This window comes from Periplaneta americana, chromosome 14 (assembly GCF_040183065.1).
Source record: "Periplaneta americana isolate PAMFEO1 chromosome 14, P.americana_PAMFEO1_priV1, whole genome shotgun sequence".
Lineage (NCBI taxonomy): Eukaryota > Metazoa > Arthropoda > Insecta > Blattodea > Blattidae > Periplaneta > Periplaneta americana.
The window spans coordinates 3,168,744-3,185,968 of NC_091130.1; the positions used below are offsets into that span (position 1 = coordinate 3,168,744).

The 17,225-nt window shown below is 36.3% G+C and overlaps 1 protein-coding gene across 6 annotated transcripts in view; it reads left to right on the forward strand.

Annotated features, from left to right (window-relative positions):
* The window catches only part of twz (BTB/POZ domain-containing protein twz), a 518,618-nt gene that overhangs the window by 41,779 nt on the left and 459,614 nt on the right, over nt 1–17,225 (forward strand). For 2 of the 6 annotated variants that reach the window (XM_069844847.1, XM_069844846.1), the window contains exon 1: nt 15,441–15,763. The exons of 1 other annotated variant lie outside the window; for it this stretch is intronic. The gene's annotated coding sequence lies outside the window, so the exon portion shown is untranslated. Of the gene's footprint in view, nt 1–15,438; nt 15,764–17,225 lie in introns of those variants that run through there. 3 more of the 6 variants (XM_069844848.1, XM_069844851.1, XM_069844850.1) reach the window with 3 other exon arrangements.

A 17,225-nucleotide genomic window follows, 5' to 3' on the forward strand; every position in this document is an offset into this window, starting at 1 on the left:
ACGTGTATTTATGCTATGAACTGTTGAATTAGTTACAAAATTTTCACGATTACATACGAGGAAGATTATTAATGAAAAGATATACTGACAAGCCATGGGCATTATTTGTAGTTTTTTGAAAATAGTCCCTAGATTTGGCACCTACTATTATTCAATTACTCTTTTTTGTAATAGGAATATACTGTTACTATCTGTGGAATTTCCCCAGAATATTATTCCAAAACTCATTACCGAGTGGAAGTATGCAAAGTATATTGTTTTAAGGTATTGATATTTACTATCTTTTGCATAGATCTAATAGCAAAACAAGCTGAATTTAGTTTGGGGGTAATTTCTTTAATATGATTTTTCCAGTTTAACACATTATCGATTTTTAAGCCAAGAAATTTGGCTGTTGTTGTTTCTAATAGGGATCTATTGTTTTGTTATTGACTTTATCATTATCGTTGTGTACTTCTTAAGAATCTCGTCCTGGTGTAAAAATTGTAGTTTACAAATTATGTGTGAATTATGTATGTTAATACGTTCATTTGATTCAGAAACCACACAGAAATATTTGTAAATAAAATTATGCAGACCTATGCTTTTTTATAATCCCTGTTTAGCTCGGAACTGTTCCCAAGTACGAGCTTTGCTCTTTCTGGATAGTTTCACGTAACATTTATTGTTACTTTTGTATTATTAAATAAATACCTAAAATAAAAACGGTTTATTTTACAAGTTACTTACTTACTGGCTTTTAAGGAACCCGGAGGTTCATTGCCGCCCTCACATAAGCCCGCCTTCGGTCCCTATCCTGAGCAAGATTAATCCATTCTCTACCATCATATCCCATCTCCCTCAAATCCATTTTAATATTATCTTCCCATCCACGTCTCGGCCTCCCTAAAGGTCTTTTTCCCTCCGGCCTTCCAACTAACACTCTATATGAATTTCTGAATTCGCCCATACGTGCTACATGCCCTGCCCATCTCAAACGTCTGGATTTAATGTTCCTAATTATATCAGGTGAAGAATACAATGCGTGCAGTTCTGCGTTGTGTAACTTTCTCCATTCTCCTGTAACTTCATCCCTCTTAGCCCCAAATATTTTCCTAAGCACCTTATTCTCAAACACCCTTAACCTATGTTCCTCTCTCAAAGTGAGAGTCCTAGTTTCACAGCCATAAAGAACAACCGGTAATATAACTGGCAGCAGACTGGATGATAAAAGCTTCTCAACCGAATAATAACAGGCATTTCCCATTTTTATTGTGTTTAATTTCCTCCCGAGTATCATTGTTTTACAAGTTAGTATTAATAATTGTACAAGTCTCTGTTCCATAAAATAAAATTTTTTTAGTGTTAGGTATGCGTTTGCATATGTGCATTTCGTTTCGCCTGAGCAATGCATAAGGGCAATACTGCAGTTTGTTATGCTGTTCTGAACATCAGTAATGTGCATTGACTAGTGAATACCGTCGCAGCAGACCGACTGGCTGTGTTGGGGCAGCAGGTACATTTCTGAGCACAGAGTAGTTCACGGGCAGGTAGAAAAGGTCAAACAGCCTTGAGACCAGGAAGAAGGAAAGGAATCCGACGCTACATGGCCAGCCCATCTCGGGCAGATGTCATGCTGCTTGTGTTTCACGTAATTCAACAGAAGCAACGAATGAAGACATCAGCAGCCACCACAAGTAATACATAACTCACTTCAGTACGATGTTGAAATACAACCAGATTATAATCTTCTTCTTCTTCTTCTTGTGCTTTGAACTTATAAATCTAGGTGCGAGTCAGTCCGATCTCAAACAAATTGATAATTTATACTGCATATTATTATTATTATTATTATTATTATTATTATTATTATTATTATTAGTATTATTATTATTATTTTGACGGATACTTGACTGTTTGTCATACGAAGCAAGAGGGCTAGATAGAAGAAGGGGGATCAAACGATCTTTTCCCTGTTAATCGCTGTTAACTCTAAGCAGTCTCCACTTAGAGCGCTAACATCGTCTCTTTAACCAACATTATAGTACTCTTGATATGAAGTCAGTTGTATAGACCAATTTACCGACAGAGTCGTTGCCCAGGGTCCGTCATAGGAGGCTGGTCCACACTACACCCGCGATGAGATGGTGGAGAATTTTTGGGATGCCACAGGAGAACAGGAATTCATGGAGAAAACCCCTTTATTTAATTCTTCATTGATTTCTTTATTCATTCATCATTCGTTCATTTCTCCATTTCTTCATTCATTTCTTCATTTACTTCTTCATTCACTTCTCCGCTTCTTCATTCATTCACTTCATCCATTTCTTCATTCATTCATTCATTTCTTCATTCACTTCTTTCATTCGTTCACTCATTTTATTCGCTTCTTCATTAATTCACTTCAGTCATTCATTCATTCACTTTTCATTCATTCATTCATTTATTCATTCATTCATTCATTCATTCATTCATTCATTCAGTCATTCATTCATTCACTTTTCATTCATTCATTCATTTCTTCATTCACTTCTTTCATTCGTTCACTCATTTTATTCGCTTCTTCATTAATTCACTTCACTCACTCATTCATTAATTTTTCATTCATTCATTCATTCATTCATTCATTCATTCATTCACTTCATTAATTTCTTCATTAATTTCTTCATTTACTTCTTCTTTCATTCGTTCACTCATTCATTTATTTATTCACTGATTCATTCACTTAATTTCTTCATCCATTCGTTTATTCATTCACTCATTCATTCATTTCTTCATTCATTCATTTTTATTCACTCATTCATTCATTCACTTCATTAATTTCTTCATTTACTTCTTTTCATTCGTTCACTCATTTTATTCGCTTCTTCATTAATTCACTTCACTCACTCATTCATTAATTTTTCATTCATTCATTCATTCATTCATTCATTCACTTCATTAATTTCTTCATTAATTTCTTCATTTACTTCTTCTTTCATTCGTTCACTCATTCATTTATTTATTCACTGATTCATTCACTTAATTTCTTCATCCATTCGTTTATTCATTCACTCATTCATTCATTTCTTCATTCATTCATTTTTATTCACTCATTCATTCATTCACTTCATTAATTTCTTCATTTACTTCTTTTCATTCGTTCACTCATTTTATTCGCTTCTTCATTAATTCACTTCACTCACTCATTCATTAATTTTTCATTCATTCATTCATTCATTCATTCATTCATTCACTTCATTAATTTCTTCATTAATTTCTTCATTTACTTCTTCTTTCATTCGTTCACTCATTCATTTATTTATCCACTGATTCATTCACTTAATTTCTTCATTCATTCGTTTATTCATTCACTCCTCCATTTCTTCATTCATTCATTCATTTCTCATTCATTTATACATTCATTCATTCATTCATTCACTTCATTAAAATCTTCATTTACTTCTTGTTTCATTCGTTCACGCATTCATTTATTTATTCACTGATTCATTCACTTCATTCATTCATTCACTTCTCCATTTATTCATTCACTTCTTCATTCACTCACTTATTTATTCACTGTATTTATTTATTTATTTATTTATTTATCTAATATTAAGATGTATTATACTTTTAATATATGAAATTATTGTGATTAGTACCTTTGAAAACCACTTTCAACTTTTACTGTCTACTTATTATTACTATATTCGAGTTTTTATTAATGCTGTATGTTAATATTAACGTTATTAGTTACGCTCATATTTCAAATAAGACTTGCTAGTAACTTTTGTTTCATGAATGTTGTCAGAGTGTTCAAAGTGAAATTATGCCGTAGACATAACCGTTAGAAAGCACTTCCAGTTGTATTTGTCAATACATAAATTCAAAACAAATTTTGCGAAAGAAAATTCAATCTGACAACTAGAATATCACTGTAATCCACTAGCATATGTATTAATAGGGGGAGGGGGAAATGGTTAGGGTGTAAAGTAAGAGGATGCGGACTATACATGACATTTTAGATTGAGATCCGTAATATCAGGGGCGTACTGGAGAGTACTGCCCTAGAACCACCGAGGGCTGAAGGGTTAAGTGTCCCTTTCTCCTTGCTGTGTCTCAACAAGAATGCAAAAGGAGCAGAAGAAGCGATATTACGCTTTTGACGTCGTGTTAATTCGACGGCCGCTCGGCGCTCTGATGGTAACTCTATTTGCATAATGAGGGCTGAGGTCTGATTCCCTTGTTTGTGGAGGAGGCCGTACTAGCCTCCGCCCCCGCCCCCGCCCCCGCCCCCACGCCCGCACCTTGGCTCGCCGGGGGCGCTCCTCTCAGAAAAGACAGAGACGCCATCACGCCAGCCTTCTCGTGTCTTGCAGGCCTCCCTCGAGCCCCGGCCAGAGCAGAGTATGATGTGCTCGTCTTACTACCGTACCTCATTATTGTTATCATTCATTTTGTGTTCTGCCCAAGGGCAGGTCTTTCACTGCAAACCCAGCTTTCTCCAATCTTTTCTATTTTCTGCCTTCCTCTTTGTCTCCTCATATGACCCATATATCTTCATGTTGTCTATGATCTGATATCTTCTATTCCGAACTCTTGTCCCGTTCACCATTCCTTCCAGTGCATCCTTCAGTAGGCAGTTTCTTCTCAGCCAGTGACCCAGCCTATTCCTTTTCCTCTTCCTGATCAGTTTCAGCATCATTCTTTCTTCACCCACTCTCTCCAACTCAGCTTCATTTCTTATTCTGTCTGTCCACTTCACATGTGCCATTCTTCTCCATATCCACATTTCAAATGCTACTATTCGCTTCTCTTCACTTCGTCGTAATGCCCATGTTTCTTCCCCATACAATGCCACACCCATACAAAGCATTTCACTAGTATCTTCTTTAGTTCTTTTTCCAGAAGTCCTCAGAAGAGCTTCTTTTTCTATTAAAAGCTTCCTTTGCCATTGCTATCCTGGCAGCAGCTCATGTTACTGCTTATAGTACACCCCAAGTATTTGAAGCTGTCCACTTACTCTACTGCCTCATTTAGAATTCGCACGTTTACCTTCTTTATTTTTCTTCCTATGACCATGGTCTTCGTCTTGTTTGCATTTATCTTCATCCCATACTGCTCACAGCTGTCGTTTAGCTGCAGTAGCATATCCCTTAGTATCACTCCTCTTCTGATAATTTTATTTTATTGGGTTATTTTACGACGCTGTATCAACATCTAGGTTATTTAGCGTCTGAATGGAATTAAGGTGATAATGCCGGTGAAGTGAGTCCGGGGTCCAGCACCGAAAGTTACCCAGCATTTGCTCGTATTGGGTTGAGGGAAACCCCCGGAAAAAACCTCAACCAGGTAACTTGCCCCGACCGGGATTCGAACCCGGGCCACCTGGTTTCGCGGCCAGACGCGCTGATCGTTACTGCACAGGTGTGGACACTCTTCTGATAACGCCATATCTTCTTCCTCTGCTATCACTCATCCCATGTTCTGAAAACAGTTTTTCACTAAATACTCCAAGTAGATGTTGAATAGGGTAGGTGATAAAGGGCATCCTTGGCGTACTCCTCTCCCTATTTCACTTCCTTCTGACATTTCTTCTCCTATTCTGACTTTGACTCGTTGTTTCATATAAAGATTACTGAACAGTCTTCTCTCTTTCCAATCCACACCAATTTTCTTTAGGATCCCCATCAGCTTATTCCAATCCACTGTGTCAAAAACCTTTCCTAGGCTCACAAAGACTATATACACTTCTTTATTCTTCTCTAAAGTATAGTGAGGGCCACATAAGAACAGTTCCTAAACAACAAATATTACCGTCTTCTCAGTGTTGCCAACTATTACCAGATATCACACAATCCTACGTACTAAATGACTTATTTACTTACCGTACTTTATGTTGGAAGGCTATTCTAAATAATTCAATAATTTGTAACATATTTTCGTAGGCAAACTCTGCGGGAAAGGGGTCAACATGTCAAGTATTTTGTCTGGCAATGCGAAATTCATTGGTTTGACTAAACAATTGACTCACGAGACCTAACCTAAAAATGTACTGTGCTCCAACCACGAGAAAGTCTCTGCGGGATGAAAGGCAGCGGGGTAATGCTGTGAATGAATGTTGATGTCATAATATGTCATAAGGTCACACACGTGGGTACTCGTATAGGCCTATCTATTGGCTCGCTCTCACAGCACAAACAATAACATTGATAGACACATGTTGATACTACCCTAGTTACAAAATTAGATCACTGTTAATCTCCTGGTCTTTTAATCTCTCCATACAGGAAATAACAAATGCAGGAGAGCGCATGGTTTTTAAACTGACGTTATAACGATAATATTATCTATCTACTTCGCTCCAATAGATGACGCAATAGTAAGCACATTCCTTTCACGGTTGATCTCCTGGTTGGAGAACAGTATTTTGTTTGACCACATGAAATTATTAGTACCAACTCCGAAAACTTGCCTGGCTATAGTCTTGAATTATAACCACAACCCAACACATAAAATAACTATTATGTATTAATATTAATACTGATATTAATTAATTAATTAATTATTAGTACGTTCAAATTTCACTAGCTTCCAGTAACCGGCTCAGAAATCTAGTACAATTTTAATTTCATGGGAACTCCAGTACCGACAAATATTGTCGATATTTGCCTCAGCTGCCAACATACCAGTTACAAAATCATTACCATTTGTAGTATTTGTCAGTATCGAAATTCGAAACGAAGTTGGCAAAAGAAAATTCAACCCGCAAACTAGAAAATCACCACAATCCACTAGCATATGTAGTAATGGGGGGAAAATGGTTAGGTTTCACCCTTAGGGTATGAAGAAAGCTGACCCGGACTATATCTTTCGCCGATTGTTCGTAGCAATCCAATTGCATCTCTCGTACCTTTTCTCTTCTTGAAGTCAAACTGCTCGTCTTCCAACTGGAAGATTCTATAGAGAAGGCAAAATAGAAGCCAAGGAACTGTAAACCGGACATCAATATGGAAAACGGAACTTGAAAACAACGTTTGGACTTCTGGGGTAGAGATAATAAAAACATTTACGCGCGAAATGTATTATTATTATTATCATTATTATTATTATTATCATTATTATTATCATTATTATTATTATTATCATTATTATTATTATAATTATTATTATTATTATTATCATTATTATTATTATTATTATTATCATTATTATTATCATTATTATTATTATCATTATTATTATCATTATTATCATCATTATTATTATTATCATTATTATTATTATTATTATTATTATTATCTATAACTTATTCTTTTTCCACTCCTATGTGTTTATTAATTTTATACTATACGTTGGTTAGATCCAAGCTTGAATATGCATCTGTTGTATGGAACTCCATTACTTCCACTGACTCGGCTAAATTGGAGAATATTCAAAGAAAATTTATTTCCTTGTGTTCTTATAGATTTTTACCAAATTCCGATTATAACTATGAGATTAAATGCAATTATTTCAATTGCGGTTGTTTGTTCACCAGACGTCAGGATCTTGATTATTTATTTTTTTGCAAAGTCATTAAGGGTGATATTGATTGTGAATCTTTCATAAGCAATATCAGTCTTCGTATTCCTGCTAATGGTTTAAGATTTCATAAATTGTTTTATAATAAGAATCCTAAATCTCTCTCTCCGGTCTGCAGATGCATTAAATATGCTAATTTGCATGGATTCAACTTGGATCCATTTAATGTGTAGTATATCTTTGAGTTTTTAACTCACTGACCTAATTTTATAATTATTTGTCCATTTTATTTCTTGCATTTGGTCAATTGATTAATGTAGACTATTCCATTATTTCAATTATCTCATTGGACTAATTTTATAATTATTATTTGATCATTGATTATGTAGACCATTATATTGTTTGTATTTCATCTCATTGCCATTTTCTATCATTCATTCTCATCATCATTTGTTGTTTTGTTCTGTTTTGTATCGTGCAAAACTGTAATTGGCCTTGTGCTGTTGTTTTTGCACGTTAATATTCTAAATACATAAAATAAAAATAAATAAATAAATAAATCATTATTATTATTATTATTATTATTATTATTATTATTATTATTACTACGAGTATTTCAACCATGCTAAGGATATTATAATTTGCATGGATGCAGTGCATGTTGAGATTTTTGAGTTCTGTTACTTGGAAAACATGTTTACAAAAAAATACTACATAAATAATGTAGTTTGCATTCCATATTAAACATTTTGTATAACTATTTGTAGTCTCTTGTAAGAGCCAAAAAGTTGCAACTTAAAGGCACGTACTTTCCTTCCATACTTTGAAAGTACTACCTGAAAACTTATTTATTATTTAATAGAGCAAAGACATTTGACTTACGTATTAAAGAAGACAAAGAAAATGAATATAGCAATGTATGAAGGGATATAACAAGACAAATAATGCAGTTAATTATGATGGAACCGCAGGCGATCTCTGGCTTCCCAGTACCTGAATATTGTCATAATTAATATCAGGACCGTTCTCATCTTGTCGATAACTATCTAAGGACATGGATGAGATGTCGTTTGGTATATGAATAAGACTATTTCGGGAATAGTAATAATAATAAATTAATAATAATAAAGACTAGGTACTGGTACAACACAATGTTTTAATATCAAAGCTTAGTACAACACAGAAATATTCATGAAGCGTTGTTGAATGTCATGAATTCACCTACAGAATAGAAGGCGTGAGAAATTAGGTACTTCTTTAATTTGGCCCTATATAATCTTATGTTTTGAGTTTCATTTTTTATATGTAATTTATTCCATAAAGATAATTAGTATCTAAAAATCAAACATTTTTGTTACAATGAAGTGACAATTCAGTTAAATTTACGAGTCTATGTAAAAAAGTATAAAATTAGTTTTTATACAAAATAACTACTAAATTTATTATTCTAGTGAAATTATATTCACATTGACATGTATACTGTAATGAAATACAAATAAATTGAATAATTAAAGGATGAAAATCTCATCTAAATAAGAGGACTCGGGGAAGGATGCAAGAATACTTGTAGCATTACCGCGCCGAATGGCGATGCCAATGCGCTGACGTAGATACTAGCTGCTTCGAGGGTCCCCAGAAAGCTGCACTAAACTTCTGCCTATGGTGGAGATGAGAGCTTTGGCTTCACTACACCGTGATCCAAACGTTTCAACCGCAAAAGGGACAAAAATATAATTATCTGCAAGATGTTTATATTTATGGTGCTTACTGACAGCGACACTTTCTGCTGCAGGTCCTGGTATCTTAACAGATGAGAAGGGGCCAGTGTATCCACACATGTGGAATCCAAAATTAAGGATTTGCCTACACGCCACGGGACTAGAGTCAGACCATCGGGTCTCTTGCCGTCTGAACGGCTGATCCCGGAAGGTTCTAAGATGGATGGAACCCCTGAGGATGTTAATGCTCTTTTAATGATGTCATTGAGCGATGAATGACGAGAGAGATGCCCCTTACTCATGACACAACTTAAGGCATGGTGGCCATAAGAATCTGCAATATTGCCACAGATACATTTATGAATGTGACAGATTTTGCAACCGAGGCGTAAAGCCACGGAAACTTTAAAGGATCTGGGATCCATAAGGGTACCGATGTTAGGGGAAGGAATTACATGCAGCCAAGATCCTGAAACATTTTGTTGGAGAGCCAAAAAACGAGCACGATCTGTATCTGAAGAAAAAGATGACTGAAGGGAGTCCTTAACAAGAGAGATTAGTACTGTCATTGCAAGTTATCTTGAACCTTACATCCCCTAAGTCTGTCTTTGGAACTGCTCGGTACGGCGTGTACTCATCAACGTAACGGCACGGCAAGGATGCCCCTCCCTCGGGTAACGTGTCTCTTTTCAAAAAACGTTGGTTCTTTTACCTTACGGCTCTCTACTGTAAAAGAACTTGGTTCAATACAGACATCACCTTCTCTCGATACTCCGGTTTTGAGAGGAGAACATAGGTTCGTAGCAAGCTTTAATTAACCTGTAATGAGTAAGTATTTAAATATAATCGTGTGTACACTCCTCTCTCATCCGGGCTGGGGACCGGCAATGGAGGAGTTACTACAGCTACTTCTGTACATTATATAGGCCTTCATGACTTACACCTTCAGTTAATATGTACATATTCTTATAACAATGTTTTACAGGCTTATTATTTGAATTTACATTAATTTACTATTATACACAATCCATATCCCTATCATTGCTGCCATCATCGCTTGTTCCAAAATTAATTATTTCGCCAATGGCATCATCCATTCGGAATTATCTTCTTAATCGTAGGTACTACTTTCTGAACACGATAGAATTCTTCGATTGTATCCCTAATAACGTGTTGATCGAAGTCGTCCACTTCAACTTTACACAAGTCCTAATTCTGGATTGAAATAATATGTTTAGTAGAACTATAAGAAAATAATAACTTACAATAGTAATTCATTATGTCGTTCACAGTACACACACTATTGTACATAACTATTATAGCAATAATTTCTAAACATTACATAACTATTCTTTCCCGAGTAGTGTGAGGTTCATTCGGTTGTAATTCAGTATTATTCTTAATTCTCTTCACGGAACTAATACTTTTGCCAGAGTATTTAGCCGCTCTCTCATATTCCTTAGCAAGAGGTTCCAGCAAATATTTGTTTAATTTTTCCTCCTCGCAACGCTTGATTTTATTATATTTGCGATAATTTCTCTTTCTCGGCTATGGATAACAGCGTTACTTTTTCTCCGCGGTGGTGTGATTTCACCATAATTACTACCCTGTGGTTGCTGCTCCATGTTAACACTACTGGTAGGCAGTGAAGGAAATAGCTCTATGTTTCTTGACAAGAGATTATGCTGCGGAGCATGCGCAAACAACTCAGTTGGCTCCACCCGCTTTACGCGCTTCCTTCCCTCTGCCCCTCTGTCCCCGCTCAGAAGGTTCAAGATAACTTGCAATAACAATATTTCATCCCAATTCTTTTGAATCGCTGGAAAAGACGGAGGATCAGAGTTATTGGAAACCTCACCCAATCGAACTAAAGCCTCCTGCATAAAAGGGGTCTAATAATAATAATAATAATAATAATAATAATAATAACAATAATAATAACAATAATAATAATAACAATAATAATAATAATAAATAAAATAATCATTTTACTATTAAATAAGATACTTAATTTGTTAACTTAATAGGTTTAAATATCATTTCATTGGCCTCCTGCGATATGAAATTGATGGGTAAACAGCAGAATTTAACAAATGTTTGAGGTTATATCACAGTCTAGTATATACAGTCACGAAGCTCAATATGTAATAAATATGCATCCATAGATAGTTGCTAACCACTAGGATCGCTAATATCGCCTCATTACAGATAATGCAAAATAGTACCGGCACAGTCTATTGTTCCTAGCACCCTCACAATCCAAGCTTCGTGACTGTATATACTAGACTCCTAGAAAATTACCCATTATTTTTATTTTGAAACAGGTAGGCGTACTTTCATTTACTGAATTATCGACAAGATGAGAACCCTTGTGTTATTAAATAAGAATATTTCGTGAATATATATTAATAAACCATTTATAACATAAAGAAACATTATATAATCAATTAAAATATTTAATACTTACATTTGCTAGCGTGGCATCAAGCAATATCACGGCCCACTGTATTGTTAAGGAAAGAATGAAAATATTTTAACATCTGAACATCAGGTGCGACGGGATATTGAACAAATGCGCATCAGGTGCGACAAGATTGCAGTTGATAGTTGGCTTTGGTTGATTCTTACATTCTGTTGGTCCATTGGTACATGAGCGAAATGTCACAACCACCTCTCAGTGGCGATTCCTCCATGAAGGATATGAGGATGATCCTACAGTTTAATTTCGTGCCTTGAGGATAGAAAATTTTTAATTACAGATTTTGATTTTCAGTGCCTCCCGACGTAATAATTTCCTTTAAGCTTCCACTTTCTGTCGTGAGTTGTCGCCACTGCACAGCTCAGAAATAATTTCCGAGAAAACATCCAAATATCTTACAGCAAACGGTTTTTTCTAGCAGTGAAGTTAGTGGACATTGGAGGGTGCAGAGGGCGGAGTGTGACGTATACTATATAACGTTTTGAGTGTGACTTGACTTTAACCTCTTTCTCTTCTACTATCACGAAGAAATTGCTTATTTCTTAGATAATCCTGTAAAATGATAAAAGGGGAAAATAAATACACTGTAAGTTCACAGGGCTAACGGCTTCGAAGCTGGGTACCTGGTTCTAATGAAGTGCATAGTTAGCAATATAACATGGGGGCATGAGATAGTTACTCTGCCTGCCATTATAAATTCACTTCAATTAAAGTCCCCAATTAAAAAAAAACTTGACTTTAACTATGTATTCTAATACTACGACCCTTCTGTCTGGGTGATGGAGACCCTGTTAGAGACTACAATAAGAATTTTCAAGTATCCTTATAGCCTTCTTAAATGCAGTTCATTCTTCTTCTTCTTCGGCACTACGGCCCTTGTAGTCTGGCCTTGGCCTCCCTTAGGATCTTGGTCCATTCCTGTCCAACCAGAGCCTTCTGCCTCCATCTTCTCACGCCTAGAGTCCTTAAATCGTCCTCCACTCCATCCAACCATCTTAGTTTCTGTCTGCCAATATTGCGCCTGCCTTCTGGTTTTGTGTTTAGAATCTTTTTTGGTATTCTCTGATCATTCATCCTGATTACATGTCCTAACCATTCCAACCTACGGACTTTGATTTCTGCAACAATATCTGGAGATTTATATTGAGTTTTCAGTTCTGTATTATATCTAATTCTCCGGTGCCCATTCTCATATTTAGGACCATAGATTTTCCTTAGAATTTTTCTTTCCCATGTCATCAGTTGTTCCATTTTCTTCGACAGAGTCCAAGTTTCACTGCCATAAAGCACAATTGGTCTTACGACTGTTTTATATAATGTAAGTTTTGCTTTTTTACTTATGCATCTTGCTCTCAAAGTTAAATGCAGTTCATTGGTCATTTTAAAAGACTAGAATAAACGAAATAATAAATAATTTAAAATGATATAATATAAAGATAAAATGAATAAAAACAGAATTACTTAAAAATAAATAAAATAAGCTATAATAAATACAAGAATTAACAGGACTTTCAGATGACAGGACAGCCGAAAGAATATCTGAAGTTGTATTTGATCATTTGGAAGAATTTAACTGTAGCAAGAAATTAATTTCGCAAACGTACGACGGAGCATCGGTAAATATCGGGCAATACAATGGCTTAGGAGCCATTTTCGCAACTAAAAAGGGGAGGAGAATCGAACTTCACTAGGCCTACTAATAAATTGCCAGTTCCAGAATGGTGAGTCAAAGACTAACATAGACCTACTTGTATTGTTTTACATGCATTATTATTATTATTATTATTATTATTATTATTATTATTATTATTATTATTATTGGTTTCTGTCTTGGTCATCAGTCGTCAATCTCATATCTTACGTACAAAAATATCACGAGTCGCCACTGCAACCACTTTCAAAGTTTAAACCGAATATTGTCACAAAACCAATTTAAAATATTAGCTGAATATTGTCAGGGAACACCACTTTTGAAGTACAAACAGAATTTTAAATTTTTAAACTCTATTTATAACGAATCTCGCTTTAAAATACAAACTGAATATTTTCAAAATAACCATTTTAAATACCAGCAGCATATGGGCGCAATTATAATATTGAACTCCCTAAATCAATTAGTTTCTTACAAAGACAACCTGTCGCATTATTTGGACGTGTAAGGATCCATGTATTGTGGGTCCCTATCACCACGGCATGCCGCGTCCTCAGGTTGCGGATAGAGGAGACGGCCTCCAGACACGGAGGGTAGCTGCGAATATATTGAATAAGCAGTCGTGGACAGCCCAGGAGGGGTGGTCCTCCAGCTTGGGGGTTGGGCGAAGGGCTAACAACCCATCACCGTAAAAATCAGCTTGTTACGAATCCCTACAATAAGCCTCGGAATAAGACTGATTCTCTGGCACGACCACAGCAAAGGATAAAAATGCCTGTTATTATTCGGTTGAGAAGCTTTTTGTCATCTAGTCTGCTGTCAAAAAATCTAAAAGTTAGAATTTATAAAACAGTTATATTACCGGTTGTTCTTTATGGTTGTGAAACTTGGACTCTCACTTTGAGAGAGGAACAGAGATTAAGGATGTTTGAGAATAAGGTGCTTAGGAATATATAGGGGCTAAGAGGGATGAAGTTACAGGAGAATGGAGAACGTTACACAACGCAGAACTGCACGCATTGTATTCTTTACCTGACATAATTAGGAACATTAAATCCAGACGTTTGAGATGGGCAGGGCATGTAGCACGTATGGGCGAATCCAGAAATGCATATAGAGTGTTAGTTGGGAGGCCGGAGGGAAAAAGATCTTTGGGGAGACCGAGACGTAGATGGGAGGATAATATTAAAATGGATTTGAGGGAGGTGGGATATGATGGTAGAGACTGGATTAATCTTGCTCAGGATAGGGACCGATGGCGAGCTTATGTGAGGGCGGCAATGAACCTCCGGGTTCCTTAAATGCCAGTAAGTAAGTAAGTATTTTATAACGACTCTCGCTTTAAAATACAAACTGAATATTTTCAAAATAACCATTTTAAAGTATCAGCACCTTATGGATGCAATAATCATATTGAACTCCCTAAATCAATTACTTCCTTACATAGACAACCTGTCACATTATTTGGACGTGTAAAAATCGTTAAACTTTACTGCTTGCTGAAAAAACATTCAGTTTTCATAAGAACATTCCTGTTTAAAACAATTTAGAATTGCATGAAATGTTTTAGGAATCCCAGTACTGAAGTGTATGGATTTTTAGTTGTTGGCACCCTTGGCCCAGTCTTTACATTGACAACATATACTGCGCGGGGTTCAAACCCACGGCCGTGGATTCCGTTGACCATTCATAATGATGATGAGATGAGGAAGGCAAGAACAACAAAGAAGCGTTGCGAGTGTACCTTACTGTATAGCAGATGGAGTACGGTAATTGGAGGGGGAGGAATACTGGTCCAGAGAAGCTGGATGAAGACGGGAGAGGGGAAAGAGGGATTGTACACCGCCCGAGGACTTGTGCTATGTTGGCTGGGCCGAAAGAGAGAGAGAGAGAGAGAGGGAGGGAGAGAGAGAACTTATTGCTTGCAGATCTGAATGCGGTGGAGAGTGGATTGAAGTGTACTTGCTTGGGTTGGGCCTTTGGTATACAAGGAGTCAGGAGAGAGGGGCGGGAGAGAGAGAGAGAGCGGTAGAGAGGGAATGGGGGACAGAAAACCTTACGGCTACAGAAAATAAGCCCATTTAGTTTTCGAAGCGAACTTCAACAAGCCGAATATGATACGGAATAGACCGAGACAGACCGAAAATATATACGTGGGGGGGCTTGGAACTCGGGACCCCCCAGGCCATTATTAACCCAACTGCGCTCGCCGGCGACGGAGCGGAGCGGCCGCCAGTCTCAGTGCAAGCGCGGAGCCGTGCGGACGTCATCGCGCAGAGCCTCTCTCGCCGCTCGCTGAGTCGCGTTTGTTTTTCGCACCTGTTGGTCCAGTGCAGCCGCCAAAATTTTCCCCCACGACCTCATCCGCATCCCGTCTGTCGCCGTGGAGAGCCGAGGTTCAGCTGCCACCCTGGAGCCCACGTGTCATAAACGGTGAGTACGAGCGCGTGTCTTCTTCACTTGGTGATGCCGTGGTGATGTGATCTCGGTGCATATTTAGTTCAAACATGAAAATCTGCGTTAATATCTCGTGAAAATGTGTTTGCATACCGCGTACGAAACTGATATTATGTAAGTTACAACAATATGTAGAAATCCGGTTACCAATTTTAATTGTTACGAATTTGCTTTTGTCCCCGAACAGAATTCGTCATCGGGTTTAATAATTTGACCCCAGATATCTCCCGGATTTTCAATCTTAATTACTATAACTTTATGAAAATGCTGTTGAATATCTCTACATAATATCTGTGGAAAGTGTGTTGCTACTTCAGAAAGAGAGAAAAAAATGCATTTATTTTTCTTCAGCTATAGATGATGTGAAGATACTATATTTCCTGCTTGAAGAAACACGTGACTTCAGAGAGAGCAACAAAGTGGGATGAAGAAAATATTACTCTTTTCTCAAAGTGATATTTCAAAAATTGTCTGCGAGAAATCTGCGTTGAAATTTCGTGAAAATGTGTTTGCATACTGCGTACGAAACTGATATTACGTAAGTTACAACAATATGTAGAAATACAGTTACCAATTTTAATTGTTACAAATTTGCTTTTGTCTCCGAACAGAATTCGTCATCGGGTTTAATAATTTGACCCCAGATATCTTCCGGATTTTCAGTCTTAATTATTATAACTTTATGAAAATGATGTTGAATATCTCTCTACATAATATCTGTGGAATGCGTGTTGCTACTCGAGAAAGAGAAAAAAAATGCATTTATTTTTCTTCAACTATAGATATGTGAAGATAGTATATTTCTTGCTTGAAGAAACATGTGACTTCAGAGAAAACAACAAAGTGAGATGAAGAAAATATTACTCTTTGCTCAAAGTGTTATTTCAAAAATTTTCTGCAAGAAAATTATTTGCTGTGTACAACTTCAACAGAAACAATTCACTTGCCATCAGGAAGAATCCGTGTTTTCTTACAGGAGCTCTTCAGGAAGGTCTTACTTAACGTATTAGTAGTGATGTGATTCTGTGATGATTAATTTTAATAATGATTTTGGTGCATATTTAATTTAAATGTGAAAATTTGTGTTAATATTTCGTGAAAATATCAGTTAGAATAATGCGTACGAAATGTATGTTACGTAAGTTACAACAATATGTAGAAATCCAGTTACCAATTTTAATTATTACAAATTTGCTTTTGTCCCCGAATAGAATTTGTCATCGGGTTTAATAATTTGACCCCAGATATCTCCCAGATTTTCAGTCTTAATTATTACAACTTTATGAAAATGCTGTTGAATATCTCTACATAATATCTGTGGAAAGTGTGTTGCTACTCCAGAAAGAGAAAAAAATTGCGTTTATTTTTCTTCAGATATAGATAGATTGAAGATACAATATTTCACGAAATTTTCTGCTTGAAGAAACATGTGACTTCA